The following is a 14,430-nucleotide window of genomic DNA, read 5'->3' as shown; positions in this document are numbered from 1 at the left end:
ATTGAATAAATATATATACAGAATAAATATAATTTCAACTGATGTGGGTTCAGCTGTGAGAATACAAAAACAGAAACAAAGTGTTACAAAGTATATAGTCATCAAAAAGTCCTCTAAACTAGTGATTGCCTTTGAAATTATTTTTGTGGATGTAAGAAATTATTACAAGGGAACATAGAGCAGCACATTCTTATGTGCATTCTTATGTGCTTAAATATTCTTATTTGTTCTCGTTCTAAAACCTTCTTTTTTTCAAACAGTGTACTTTACTGTAAATTTTGCATCTTATATTTCTTTAATAATATTATATGTAGGTGTTACAACCTACATTGTTAAATATTTATCTCCCTTGCCCAAATAATTTTCATCAAAAAATAAGCCTTATTTTAATTGGCTGAAATCCATAAAAGCTGGCAGCAGAAAGACATTTTTTGGGGTTAACTGGGCCGTGCTAACCAGCCTAACCTTACCTCACCTTTGTTGGGTAAAGGAGATGATGTTTTTATCATCTGCCTCAATGTGTTCCCTCTTGAATTCATCTGGGAAATGGACATGTAGGTCAAAAGCCTATGGGGTTTGCTGTCTGTGGCATCTGTATTTCTTGTAGTCTTTAATCTGTGGCTTTACCTTGGGGATGATGAACCTGTAGTATATTTACTGTGAGGTGCAGACATGTCCTTGTTTTTTTTTTGTCTCCTATAGTCTGGGAAATCCCCCTCATCTAGAGAATGTAATCTGATTAAAAGCAAACAAGTCTGCGTCTTCCACACCAATGCCAAACACGGATGCTTTGTCAATAATCTCCAGTCTCTGTGGCCTAAATCAAGCTGTCATAATCTCTAATCCTGAAATCGCTTTCTGCCTGCTATATGGACAAACAATGCATTCATATAATAACCGAGCAAGAAGGAAGAGGTTTGGATGACTCATGCAGTCCAAGTGTGTTTGTGGTAAAAAGAAAAATGGTAAATACAGAACAAGTTTAGTTCATTCAATTAAAATGTAAGGCATTTGTTATTTACATGGCAGACTTTGTAAGAGGAAACACTGAACGCTTCACTAGTGAGAAAACAGTTAAACAGACCATCTGCAGCGCAAGGACAAAGAATGAGCCTCCTCCATTCGGCCTCTTTATCTTTATTATATTTTTAGCTTACTCCTTTACTTTCGGAGTAAGGAAACAGTATTTGTTTCAAAACTATCTATAAACTCAGTTCTAATTTCCAGCAAACGAATAAATGAAAAATAATAACAAAGTCTAGTCAAAAAAACTGAGTTATATCCAAACACACTATTCTTATGCCCCATATGATGATGCATACTTCTCCGTAACCCGTTTTAAAACTTGTTTTAATGAATACAAATATAAATATGCATATAATAAATAATAATATTTGTCAACTAAATTGTTTCCCCAGCGCATCACTGTGGCTCAGTGGTTAGCATTGTTGCCTCACAGCAAGATGGTCACTGGTTCAAGTCCTGGCTGGGCCAGTTGGCATTTCTGTGTGTAGTTTGCATGGGTTTCCTTTGGGTGCTCCGGTTTCCCCCACAGTCCAAAGACATGTTCTATAGGTGAATTAAATAAGCCAAATTAACTGTAGTGTGAATGTGAGAGTGTATGGATGTTTCCCTGTACTGGGTTGCAGCTGGAAGAGCAGCCGCTGTGTAAAACATGCTGGATAAGTTATCGATTCATTCCGCTGTGGCAACCACTGATGAAGAAAGTGGTTAAGCCGAAAGAAAATTAATGAATACATAAAAATGTTTAATCTTGTGGAAAATGTTTGCACGTGCATGTCCAAACAAATGTCTTTACAAACTGTTTAGTTCATTAAAGTGGAAATAGAGTATTTTGTTTGAACTTTAGCTATGTTTTGTCTGTTTAGGAATCTTTCAAACAGAAATATTTGTGTTCTTTCCCAGAAACAACACTCAAGGCATCAAAAACATCATCAAAGGCACACAAACCTAAACTTAAAGAATCAATCCTTTATGAACAACCCTTAAATATAGATATATTGTTGTGTCTGTGATGCATTTGTTGCTTTGAAACAGAGCTGAAGATTGAACACAGATACTCTGGAAGAACATGTTTTATTTGTATTTATTTTTTAACTAGCCAACGAGAGTCTCTTGGGAATTAGAAACATATTTCTTTGTGAAATTGCATCATAATATTTGTCCGCTCAATGTTTCATCTGGGTGAACGTGTTTGCATACAGACTTCCAGACACAAACTCAAATCAAATTGGGGTTTGTCTGACAAATGCTTAGTGACCCGTTTTGCTTAGTGACCCACTTCTGTTTCAATGCTGTTCAATAGACAGATGATGTGGGGAGGGGTGCGAATGATGAAAGTAAGCATTTTAGAGTAAGCGCTATGGTAAAATCCTCTCTCTGTTCAGCCCAAGCTAGAGCGCTGTGGTTTCACTCTAGTGACTGCTGGGAGTTTCTGTAACAAGCTTTTAGTGGCAGGGGGGGCAAAAGGTGGTCTCACACAATGACCTTTGACAAGTGGGAAAAGGTGGTAGAAATCAGCTGCCATGACGGTATTTCTATGCCTAGGGGATTATAAATGAACAGCCTTTGTTTATGGTGCCTTCTACTTTATTTTATTCTATTTCAGAATCTATTTATTACCCAGGAAAAACTAAATGTATGGAAAACTCCTGAAATGAACATTATAGGCAGTAAAACACTAACAAGTGTTATTCGTTTTCATGCAATTTCTGATAATGATAAGTTCTTCAGCACAGTTCCTTTCACCTCAAAATATTTACAACAGTGCATGATTTGTAAACGAATGCATTAATGCTTGCAGCACAAATCCGCCTCTATATGCATTGCTTTTCTGACATAGTAAACTTGCTTGGAAGTCCCTCTAGGATTTTACATAAGCATTTTTGTTTAAATCTATGTCCAAAATAACAGCTTCTGTGACGCTTTCTCAAATGGTATGACATTATTTGCTTTAATTCCTTGTGTTTTGCTGTGATAAATTCATCAAACATGTGTTAATGTTATTGTTTAGTAATTTAGTACTTGTATTTAGGCCATTCATTTTTTGTTATACACTATATTGCACCAAAATATATTGCGATAAACAATTTTATTGTCATTTGAAGACCATTTTATGCCACTCATTATATAATTCCAGAATGACTATGTAATATCATCACAATGCAAGTACATTCTTCCAAAGAACACATGAGAGTTAAGAGTGTTTAAGAGTGTATAATAAATATTAGCTTTTTTAACATGACTCCTCCAATAGAGATAGAGATATTGCACAAAATGTTTTAGAATTGTTTTTTATGTATGGGCAATATGTATTGCATCAACAAAAATGATTTAGTTCATGTCCATCTGTTGCGCGATAAGTTGATATATTGATTATTGTGATGGGGCTACTTGTATTAATATATAAAGGCATAATGCATGCATTCTTTATTCTTATCTGAATACATTGGACTTGCAAAATCCCTGAGGGACCTGGAAGCATCTGACCATGGTGATCATGTGTTCAATTTGTCAATAATTTGACAAACAGCTTGTAATTCTGTATACAAAAAAAACTTTGTAGTTTCTATTCGAAATACAAATTCTATATCATCTATTTTTAAAAATAATAATAAAAATACAATCACCAGATACAATCACTGTTATAAAACTATTGTGATGCATTTATTAATATGAGCAAACAGTGAACAATACATTCATTAAAATATTTGTTCGTGTTTGCTAACTTTAGTTAAGAGAAATAAATTTGTTCATCGTTATTTCATGTTAACTCGCAGTGCATTAACTAATGTTAACAAGCATAAATTTGGATTTTAATAATGAATTACTAAATGTGGATCTATGATTACTAATTCTGTGCAAGTACTGTTCATAATTGGTTCATGTTAGTAAATACATTAACTGATGAAACCTTATTGTAAAGTGTGACCATGATTTGATTGTATTTGAGTAGCACTTTTCGCTAACACTTTAGTTTAGGTCAAAATTCACGGTATAAACAAATCATTAACACTACTACCTTAATAAATGACTAATTAGCTGCTTATTAATAGTTAGTAACGTAGAAGTTGGGTTTAGGTTTTGGGTAGGGATTAGTGAAGCAGAGTAAGATCATACTTTATAACTACTAATAAACAGTTAATAACTTAATAATAGGCAGGTAACAGGCCAGTAGTTAATAGTATGAATTGTGACCTAAATTAAAGTGTTACCTACTTTTTCCGTTACCCACATTAATTCCCAAAGGTAATCATTTATTGAACATGTACAGTAAAAAAAACTCCTAATCATAATTACATTATAATTGACATCAGTTTGCTTTAGTGTGTAATTTAATTGGCTAATAAACAATGCAAGAATACTGATATTTACATTAGGAAAAAATCTATTGGCATATCTTGTATCATTCGAGTTTGTGATGTTTGCAAGCAATATAGAGTTAATAACTTGTAATAATCCTTATATAATTTGTTTCTGCCTATTGTCACTAAAATATGGAGTGATTATAAATACGCCAAATAACTTGATATTCAGAACAGCAGAACTGTGTTATTGGTGAATTGACACATCTAGTGGACTATACATCTTTGTAAACCAACCGTGTGTGTGTGCTGACTTTTACCACAGCTTTTAATCTATGCATACATTGCATCATATGTTTCGTTGCTCCTATGCTAAAGGTTGGTGAATTTTAATGAGCATTAATGTCAGATTAAGTAGGGGTGTTAAAGTGGGTGTTTTGCACCCCGTTTAAACCCTTCAACAGCGTGGCGAGTTTCCAGGCGGCGATGGGATTTGATCTAATGACAGTAAACAGTGAAGCATTACAAAAACACACTGGTGTGAAATTGTATGTGGCAGGCAGTCACGGCGGCGCAAACCACCTCCTCTTCTTTTAAGTCTAAATTACTTTGGGATTTGCCAGGCAGTGGACAGAGAGGCTGTGCAATGTGACTAACCAGATTATTGTTGCACTTTATGGGGGAAGATGGAGCCGCGAGGATGATGATGATGCTGCTACTGTGCTGCTGCTGCTGCTGGAGAAAGTGTTAAGTGAGTGTCGGTCATAATGATGCAGGAGGGCATGTTCACGTTTGGGAGCAAAACAGAGCTTTATATAGGCCATTGCTGCACTGAGGCTTGTTAAGATCTCTCAGTTGATCAATCCTTGAAGCTGAGGATCATATTTGAGGATTAGTTTTAACTACCCACTATAGAATTGTGCTGTTGTTTTTACAGTAGGAGAATTGAGCATTTATGTTGTTTTATATTATTGGTTTAACAGATATGGGGAATATTATTGGTAGCATAATAGTTGATAGTTTAGTATTTGCTCTATCTGTGTTGGTAGTGCATTTGGTGTTTTCTTCACTACCATCAATCGTCTTTTAGATTGTTAGATAAATATATGAATATCTCTCTTTATATTATATATATTAGGGTTGCACAATATGTCATTTCAGCATCGATATTGCAATGTGATCATTCGCAATAGTCACATCGTGAGCATACGCAATGTTAAGTGTGGATTATAATTCATCCTTTGTGTTTTTGATGCCTGTGATTGTATAATGACCTTTAAAGCATTCAGGTATAAGAAATTGCACCATTTGTGACCTTAACTATGATTCATTTTATTAAATTATTTTTACTGTACTGACGGTTACTGTACTTGAATACTGTTAGACTCAGATAAAACAGTTTTTCAATCGTGACTGTATATATATATAGATTGTTATGTATGAAAATACACATAGAAAAACAGAAGTGCACAGCAAAAACCACCATGGAACTGTGTCGGGGACCCCAAAAAGTTTTGCACTGCAAAATCAACCCAATCCATCTAACATTATAACTTCTTTCGAAACAAAGATATTTTATCTGGTGATATTGTATCAAGTTATCTGGTGAAACTGTATTTATATCTCAAGATCTATTGCAAAATAAGCAATGCTAGATTTTGTTCAAACACCGTGCTTTCCTAATATATATATATATACATATATATATATATATATATATATATATATATATATATATATATATATATATATATATATATATATATATATATATATATATATACACAAATGATTAAAACTTAAACTATTAAATGCATTTATTTACACACACTTAATAGTTTTTATTAAATATATTTTCAAATTTGAACAATTGAAATTAGTATAGTTGATCATCTGAGGAATTTAGCAATTATATCAGTGTATAAACACATAATACATTTATTTTATAACATTCATTCATTGATTTTCTTGTCGGCTTAGTCCCTTTCTTAATCCGGGGTCGCCACAGCAGAATGAACCGCCAACTTAGCCAGCACGTTTTTACGCAGCGGAAGTCCTTCCAGCTGCAACCCATCTCTGGGAAAAATTTAATAATATCTGAATAATAATAATAATTATTATTATTATTTGTATATATTATTTAGAAATTACATTTCAACATTTTTTTATATTTCCCCCATTTTATTGAGCAATTATACCATTATATAAACACACAAAAAATGATTGTTACAATATTATCTGAATTATTATTATTATTATTATTATTATTACTATTATTTAAAGTTAATAGTTGAATTATTATTTTTAAAAATATTTCCCAATATCTATTAAGCAATTATATCAGTATATAAGCACACAATGCATAACTTTTCTAATAATATCTGAATAATAATTATTATTGTTTGCATAAATTATTTAGCAATTGCAGTTCAATTATTTCTTTCATTTCAAATTTTTATTAAGCAATTTTATCAGTATATAAACACAATACATACATTTTATAATAATATCTGTATAATTATTGTTGTTGTTTTGATTTAGTATTCTTTAAATATTTCCCAATTTTTATTGAGCAATTATATCAGTATATAAACTCACAATGATAGATCATGTTAATTTTATAATAATATCTGAATAATAATAATTATTATTATTAGTATTAGCAGTATATATTATTTATAAGTTTTTTTTTATTTCCTAATTTTATTAAGCATTTAAATTAGTATATAAACACACAATAAATGAATTTTACAATAACATTGGAATAATAATTAATAATATTTGTATATATATCAGTTAGAAGTTACATTTTAAATTATATCTTTTTTTAAATATTACCTATTTTTATCAACACGTTTTAAAACATAATAATACTAACATAACTACTTTCTAATAAGTAATTTCATTTGTCTTTGCCATTATGACAGTACATAATATTTTAGGAAAGTTATGTTGATTATTTTATGTCAATTGTGATTGGACAACTGTGAGTTCTGTAGCCAATCAAAGAAAAAAGTATTATTTTTAAATAATATTGATAATATTAATAGTAATCAAACAAAACAAAAAAAAAAGACTTTCTCCAGGATAAAAACATAATATATAAAATTCTGTGAAAATGTCCTTGCTCCATAAAACATCACTTGGGAAATATTTGCTGATAACTGTGGCACATTTATGATTGATAAACAGCTGGACCACATCAAATACCTCAAATCCTGTGTTGAATTTTCTCCAAGAGGTCCCCCCACTCAAAGCCAGATCCATCCAAAGCCATGAAGTTCAGCCAGTGAAACGGTCATATTTGGAGAGATGTTTCTGATTCCCATAATTAGCATGACAGTGTAATGGCCCTCATGCTCAATTTATAATATATGCCTATATGCTGTAATCAGCCCAAGTCACTGAGCTGAAACGCATCATTAGCACATATTTCTGTGATGGTTTACGCGACCTCGTCACGATAAAAACTCACATCTTATCAATTAAAAGCCTTTTATAGCACACGCTCGCTCTCTCATGCAAACACGCGCGTCACATAAATGCATGAACTCTTGCTTCGCTATTAGAGATGATGGGTTTACGTCCATTTACATTCATAGCATCAACGGGCTACGCCGTAAAAAGGCTTTTTGTGAACCCTACAGATGGTCCATTTGGACTTGTAATAACAAGTAGGGCATTGAAATTGTTGATAAGAACTGGATGTTTGTTTTTTGGAGAAAACGGAGGTGATCATTTGTCTAAAAGCAATTAGCATGATTCTAATGTTGCTAAAATGATGGTTTCTAGGATGAAAGGTCAAGTCTGTTATTTTAGTTTTTTTTAATGTTGTTTAGATGCTGTATCCTGTTGGTTTTTCACCAATTTTAAAAGCTTTCACATTTATATTATTAATTTGGTACATGTATATAGTTTGATCTACCAAAAACACATTTTAGGTATTTATTAGGGATACATTCCAGATTTATTATTTTCAAAATATATTTAACTTTAAATAATATAATGTAAATAATATATATATATATATATATATATATATATATATATATATATATATATATATATATATATATATATATATATATATATATATATATATATATATATAATTTTTTACCATTTTAATGGGGGTGGGCAAATTTCTTGATTTTACAGATTAATTTCCACTAATTGCAAGGAAAATACAAAAAATAAGCATGTGACATGGTGTCAAGATTTGAGAGAGAGTATTACGGAAGATGAATGGCAGAGGATCTTTCTGAAGGCACAAGCCAAGACAATACATGATTCAAACTTCTGCATTATAAAAGGAGACTGTACACAACTCCAGAATTACTTCACAAATGTAATCCAAATATTCCTGACCAATGCATAAAATGCAACAAAAATACAGATACTTTATATCATTGTTTATGGAAGTGTCCTTTGGTTGAACATTTTTGGGAGAAAATTCAAAACTTTTTATCCATGGTATTTAAACAGGATGCATCCAAATATGTGTATTCTAATTACAAGCATGTTTACTAGTTCAGATTTAGAAAGTCCGCAATTTGGACATGGGTTGCAGGAATTGTCTTGTTTTTTGGCTTTAGAAATATTAACTTGTATAGTCAAGAGAAAACCTGAAAAGATTTTCAAAATCACCTGCTATTGATATGATGTTGTTGTTAAATGATGTGCCTTTATATTTTATGTATAAATATATAAAATAAATATTTGTATATAAAGGTATATAGTAAGTATGTATGTATGTATATATGTATATATATATATATATATATATATATATATATATATATATATATATATATATATATATATATACAGTTGAAATCAGAATTATTTAACCGCTTTTTGAATTATTAACTCATAAGACTTTTGGCTTTGTAGGTTTTTCTAGGTTATTAGATGAATGATTTCATGTGTTTGTATATGGAAAAACAAATATTGAACACAGTACAAATTTATTTCTCATTACGTCACGATTATATATTTTTTTTATCGTGAAACTTTCTAGACCATAGTAAAGCTTAAAGTGTCTTCTTTCCAATGATACCTAATTTCTGTTTATACTGTAGCTCACTGGGGTAAAGAACTGTTACTATTAAAAGTTAGGTACTGTAAATGTAAATTCCCAAAAGTAAGTGCTGGCTAACAGGTTTTAAAGATGTCCAAATTAAGCTATTAGCAATGCATACTATGCATTATTATTATATTATATAGATTATTATCGATTATGCTTTGATATATTTACAGTAGGACATTTACAAAAATGTCTTCATTAAAAATGATCTTCACTTAATGTTCGAATGATTTAAAAGAAAATTGGTTTAAAAGAAAAAAAATCAATCATTTTGACCCATTTAGTTTACTTCTGGCTAATGAAGAAACACTCTCATGCAACATATGTTGGTTTTGTTCTCCAGGGTCACATATATGATTTCTATAAATGAAATATAACATCTATTTAAAACAAAAAATCTTAATTAAATTTGAGCTTTTACTCATATACTACCTATAATTCCTAATACAAAACAAAACCTCAGATAAAATAAACTCAATAAAAGCAGTGTTTTTCAGCAATAAAGACCCTTCCATGGCATGTCGAGTCCTGAAATGTTCATGCAGGTGACTGTGCGCCCTATAGTTACTTACTCATGCTTACTAATGTGCTGATAGTGACAGGCAGCGTTGCTGCAGGGAGAGCAGCTTTTACACTAATGCAGAGCTGGAAGCCTTTATGAAGGGGGTTGAAATGTAAAGCACAGCTTGGCTTTCCAAGGAAGGGTTTTCAGCAGGGATGTGTAGAGATTGGGGTTTTCAGGCTAGTTAGTCATCATCCACACTACAAGCCGGGGGAAATGTAGTTCGCTTCTCTTGCAAAGCTGAAGAGAATGAAGCTATTTTAGAAGCAGTGAGGAAACGTTCATGCATAGCAAAAAGACGGATTATCCATACAGACAAATATAGAGATGTATCAGGTGGATTAACGACTGATTATGCTGAAAATGCGCTGCCAAGCACGCCAATTTTGAAACACGTTTTACAATCATTGTACTTTCTGGTTAACAAGCAGCTCGCTTTGAGTCTGCTGAATGTTCTGTGTTTTCAGCCTATTTGTTTAATTTGTGACTTTGGTACTTTGAGTGAAAATGGTTGGAGAAATTAGCAGAGGTAAATCTCAGAAAAAAATGAGAGAAGCATACTTTCAATGGTGCACCAGTTTATTTTTACAGCAATTATATATATATATATATATATATATATATATATATATATATATATATTTTATTTTATTTTTTTTTTTGCATGAAACATGTATTTGCAGCTTGATCTCACAAGAAAACGTATTTTACGTTTTGACAGTTTAGTTCAGTTGTACGAAAATGTACGATTTTAAAAAAAGTGTGGCACCGAACCCCACCCCTAACCCCAACCGTCATTGGGTGATGAGCAAATTGAGCTAAATTGTACGAATTAGATTGTAAATCAAAAAGTTACGAATTGCCGTGAGATTGCGTTGATATTTTTTGATAATCCAGCAGAGAAAGCATGCTTAATTGTCATGTACTTATTTTCCGAAACAAGTTTTAATGTGGTCTTATTTGTTTTATTTGATGACTATTGATCATTTCTGAGTTACATTGTTATAATGATTTATTTAGCATAACATTGTTTCATTTTTATTAATAATTATTTATTTTTGTTTACTAGCATTAATAGAGTAAAATGTGTAATTGTGCTTTTTGTTATTATTAGGAGCTGACAGACAGCTAAACTGCAAAGAAAAAAAACTACAGCATCATTATAGGTATCTTTATAGTTATTATACTGGTCTAAAGAAATTGCTGAAAAATGCTGAGTCGTACTACTATGAAAGCTGCGAATGGATTTTAATTAAGCCGATAATGCCATATACAGGCACACCCATTTTTAGGTCAGACTTCAGAGGAGAAAATATTCTCCCAGGTTTCTGAAGTGCTGGATACATCTCCTGCTTTCCACTGCGTCAGTGGAAGGACTATTAGAGCGTTTGTCATTAAACTTCTCCCAGTGAAGCGCTTAATGAAGTGAGAGCCGCAGCTCCAGTCCAGCAGTTCAGCTAATCCAGGAGAGTCTCTGTGGAAGCCGTCACCTACAGCAACAAAGCCAGGCGCTGTTCTCTGGTGGGACAGAGCAGGCAGAATCTTGCTCTCTTATAATGTCCTCATCCATCCCTCCACTTTTTTTTAATTGGCTACAGTCCTCAGTTCTCATGTGAGGGCTCATCTAAAGGACAGGAACTGCTCCCTATAGAACAAGAGGGATTCAGGGACAGTTCCTGTATTAGTTAAGGACATCACCAGGTTATCTAGAGTCAATGGAAAGCAACAGTGAACACACACTGTTCAGAATTATTTCCACTAAGAATGTGATCAATAAAGAGCTCTAAGCAATAACCAAACCAATACATACAACATTACAACATCTTGTTTAGAGCCAAAAAGCCAAACTTTACCCAGCCACTTAGAACAATGGTAATGAGGTTTCCAGTACAGATCATACTGGCAGGCCTTGGCCTGCATAAACCTGAGACTCATCCGGGTCACGGCACCACGGCAACCTGATTTCACCAAGTAGAACATGTTCCGAACATCTATGTTGATACTGGAACAACATTCCAATCAGCTGATAAGAATTAAGAGATATGTTTACCGCTTCTACTGTACATGATTGTTGTCCAACTATTATTCCCCTCTGATGTTGGGAATATTTTACAGTTATGCTTGGGTTTAGGGGTAGGGTATAGATATGGATTACATTTCCGATCAAAAATGATGTTCCAGGTAGATGTTTATCCAGGATCGCATCGTACTTGGCAAAATCACCGCACCATTGTAAGCTTTCCGGTTCTACTCGTAGTGCTCCAATCAGGATTTGAACAAGCATCAAATCCATTAAAGTAAGGTTTACCCAAGCAAGCTTCCATTACACTCACCTCTCTAAACCTCATTCCCATCTGGGTCACGGCACCAATGTAACTTCTTCATTTCTACTTGCACTGATCCAATCAGATTTTTAACAGGCATACAGTCCAGAAGAAGTACATTTATTCTAGCTAGTCTTCATTACACAAAGCCCCTAAACTTCACTCACATCAGGGTCATGGCACCAGTATATCCCCTAAGCCAGGGGTGCTCAAACGAAGTCCCGGAGGGCCGGTGTGCTGCATAGTTTAGCTCCAACCACCTTCAACATTATACCTAGAAAGAGCTTGATTATCTGGTTCAGGTGTGTTTAATTGGGTTTGAAACTAAAATATGCAGGACACCAACCCTCTAGGACTGAGTTTGGACACCCCTGCCCTAAGCCAAAGGATTTTTCTGGAGTGAGTGATCCAGAAAAAGATATACACTGCAGTAGAGACCAGTGGTTTAAGTTTTACCTACGATAGCTTCTTTTACACTCAACTCTCTAAACCTCATTCCCATCCGGGTCACGGCACCAAAGTAACACCCTGTTCTACTTTCTTTTTCGTTTCAATCAGGATATTAACAGGCATAAAACCAAAATAATTCACGTTCATAACTAAACCCACTAAACCTCACTCCCATCAGGCTCACGACACCAGTGTATCACCTTCAATTCTACTTGCAGTGATCCAGTAAGGAAATAAACTGAAATAAAGACCAGTGGTTTAGGTTTTACCCTTGCTAGTCTCCATTACACTCATTCCTCTAAACCTCATTCTCATCCGGGTCACGGCACCGATATAACACCCTGTTCACCTTGTACTGTTTCAATCAGGATATTAACAGGCATAAAACCATTAGATTTACTCTATAGATTCCATTACTAAATCCACTAAACCTCTCTCCCATCAGGGTCACGACATTGGTGTATCCCCTTCAATTCTACTGGTTCAGCAAGGATATAAACTGAAAAAGAGACCAGTGGTTTGGGGTTACCCAAGCTAGCCTCCATTACATTCACATTCTTTAAACTTCACACCCATCTGGGTCATGGCATGAATGTAACCGCTTCAGTTCTACTTGGGTCTGACTGGGATCACAACCATTGGAAGTGGGCACTCTAACAAAAACCTCTGATCCCAATCAGAGTTTGAACGAGCATAACAACCAGCAGATTAAGGTTTAAAGGTCCCATCAAGTGCTTTTAAATGTGCATATATTTGTCTGATGTTTGACATAAATCTCAAATGAAACTTGAAAAAACTGCGGCATCTAAAAGGGGGCGGGACATGTCAGATACTAGACAGCACTTGATTGGTCAGAAGATTAAAGAGAAACTGAAGTACAAGGTGATGTCATAAAAATCATTGATCCACTTAAGTGGTAGTGACAACCTGCAAGCTATTAATGTTTATATCTTCTAAATGTGAGTTGTGTCACTGTTTTGGAGCACACTCGCTTATAGATAGCCTTAAAACAAACATACTGAAACATTATTTTAATTTCACCAGACCTTTAACTAAGAACTGCTGCAACCTTACCATTAGACATGTAATGTCACAGAAATGAGAATCTCAAGGATGTTGCTTTTGTTTGAATTCAAGCTGAAAAATGTGATGCTATGAACAAACTGAACACAGTGGATCTGAATGCTTGACCTTGCTGTCCTGCTTCTACTCCACTGAAAAGAAACATTCACAGCCTGCACTGTCATCGTGTTTTTATCTCATCACGTTTTTTCGGCCTAAGGTCTTCATGATGAATTCACGGCCTAATTTAATCTGCAAATACTAAACACTAAAGCTTAGAGCAGCCAGAGAGTGAGTCAGTGGCCTTTGTTTGACCGAAGGGGGGGAAAAAAGAGTGCAATTTATTTGAAAACACTATAATCTGGCCAACATTTTTCACTCAAATAGGCAACAGCTTTATGTGTTTGGAACATGCTACCTTTTATATATGTTATGCAAGCTGTTTACAGAAATGGCATACATAGTTTAATAGTGAAGTGTGCCATCGTTTAGTTATTATTTATTATGAAGCCAAATCGAAGCAGCTGTTTCTCAATAAGTAAATGTGGAACAAATCAGTTTTACTTTGCAATTACCCCTTATTATTAATAAAAAATATTTTTTAATTTTAAAGTTGTGCAT

At 33.5% G+C, this 14,430-nt stretch overlaps 1 protein-coding gene and 1 long non-coding RNA gene across 2 annotated transcripts in view; one reads left to right on the top strand and one right to left on the bottom strand.

Annotated features, from left to right (window-relative positions):
• Window positions 1-14,430, bottom strand: part of tmem178bb (transmembrane protein 178Bb) — a 119,853-nt gene that overhangs the window by 34,808 nt on the left and 70,615 nt on the right.
• Window positions 1-14,430, top strand: part of si:ch211-9f20.4 — a 53,108-nt gene that overhangs the window by 29,566 nt on the left and 9,112 nt on the right.

This window comes from Danio rerio, chromosome 4, assembly GCF_052040795.2.
Source record: "Danio rerio strain M-AB ecotype USA chromosome 4, GRCz13ab, whole genome shotgun sequence".
NCBI classification, from domain to species: domain Eukaryota; kingdom Metazoa; phylum Chordata; class Actinopteri; order Cypriniformes; family Danionidae; genus Danio; species Danio rerio.
This window is presented reverse-complemented; position numbering and strand designations above follow the sequence as displayed.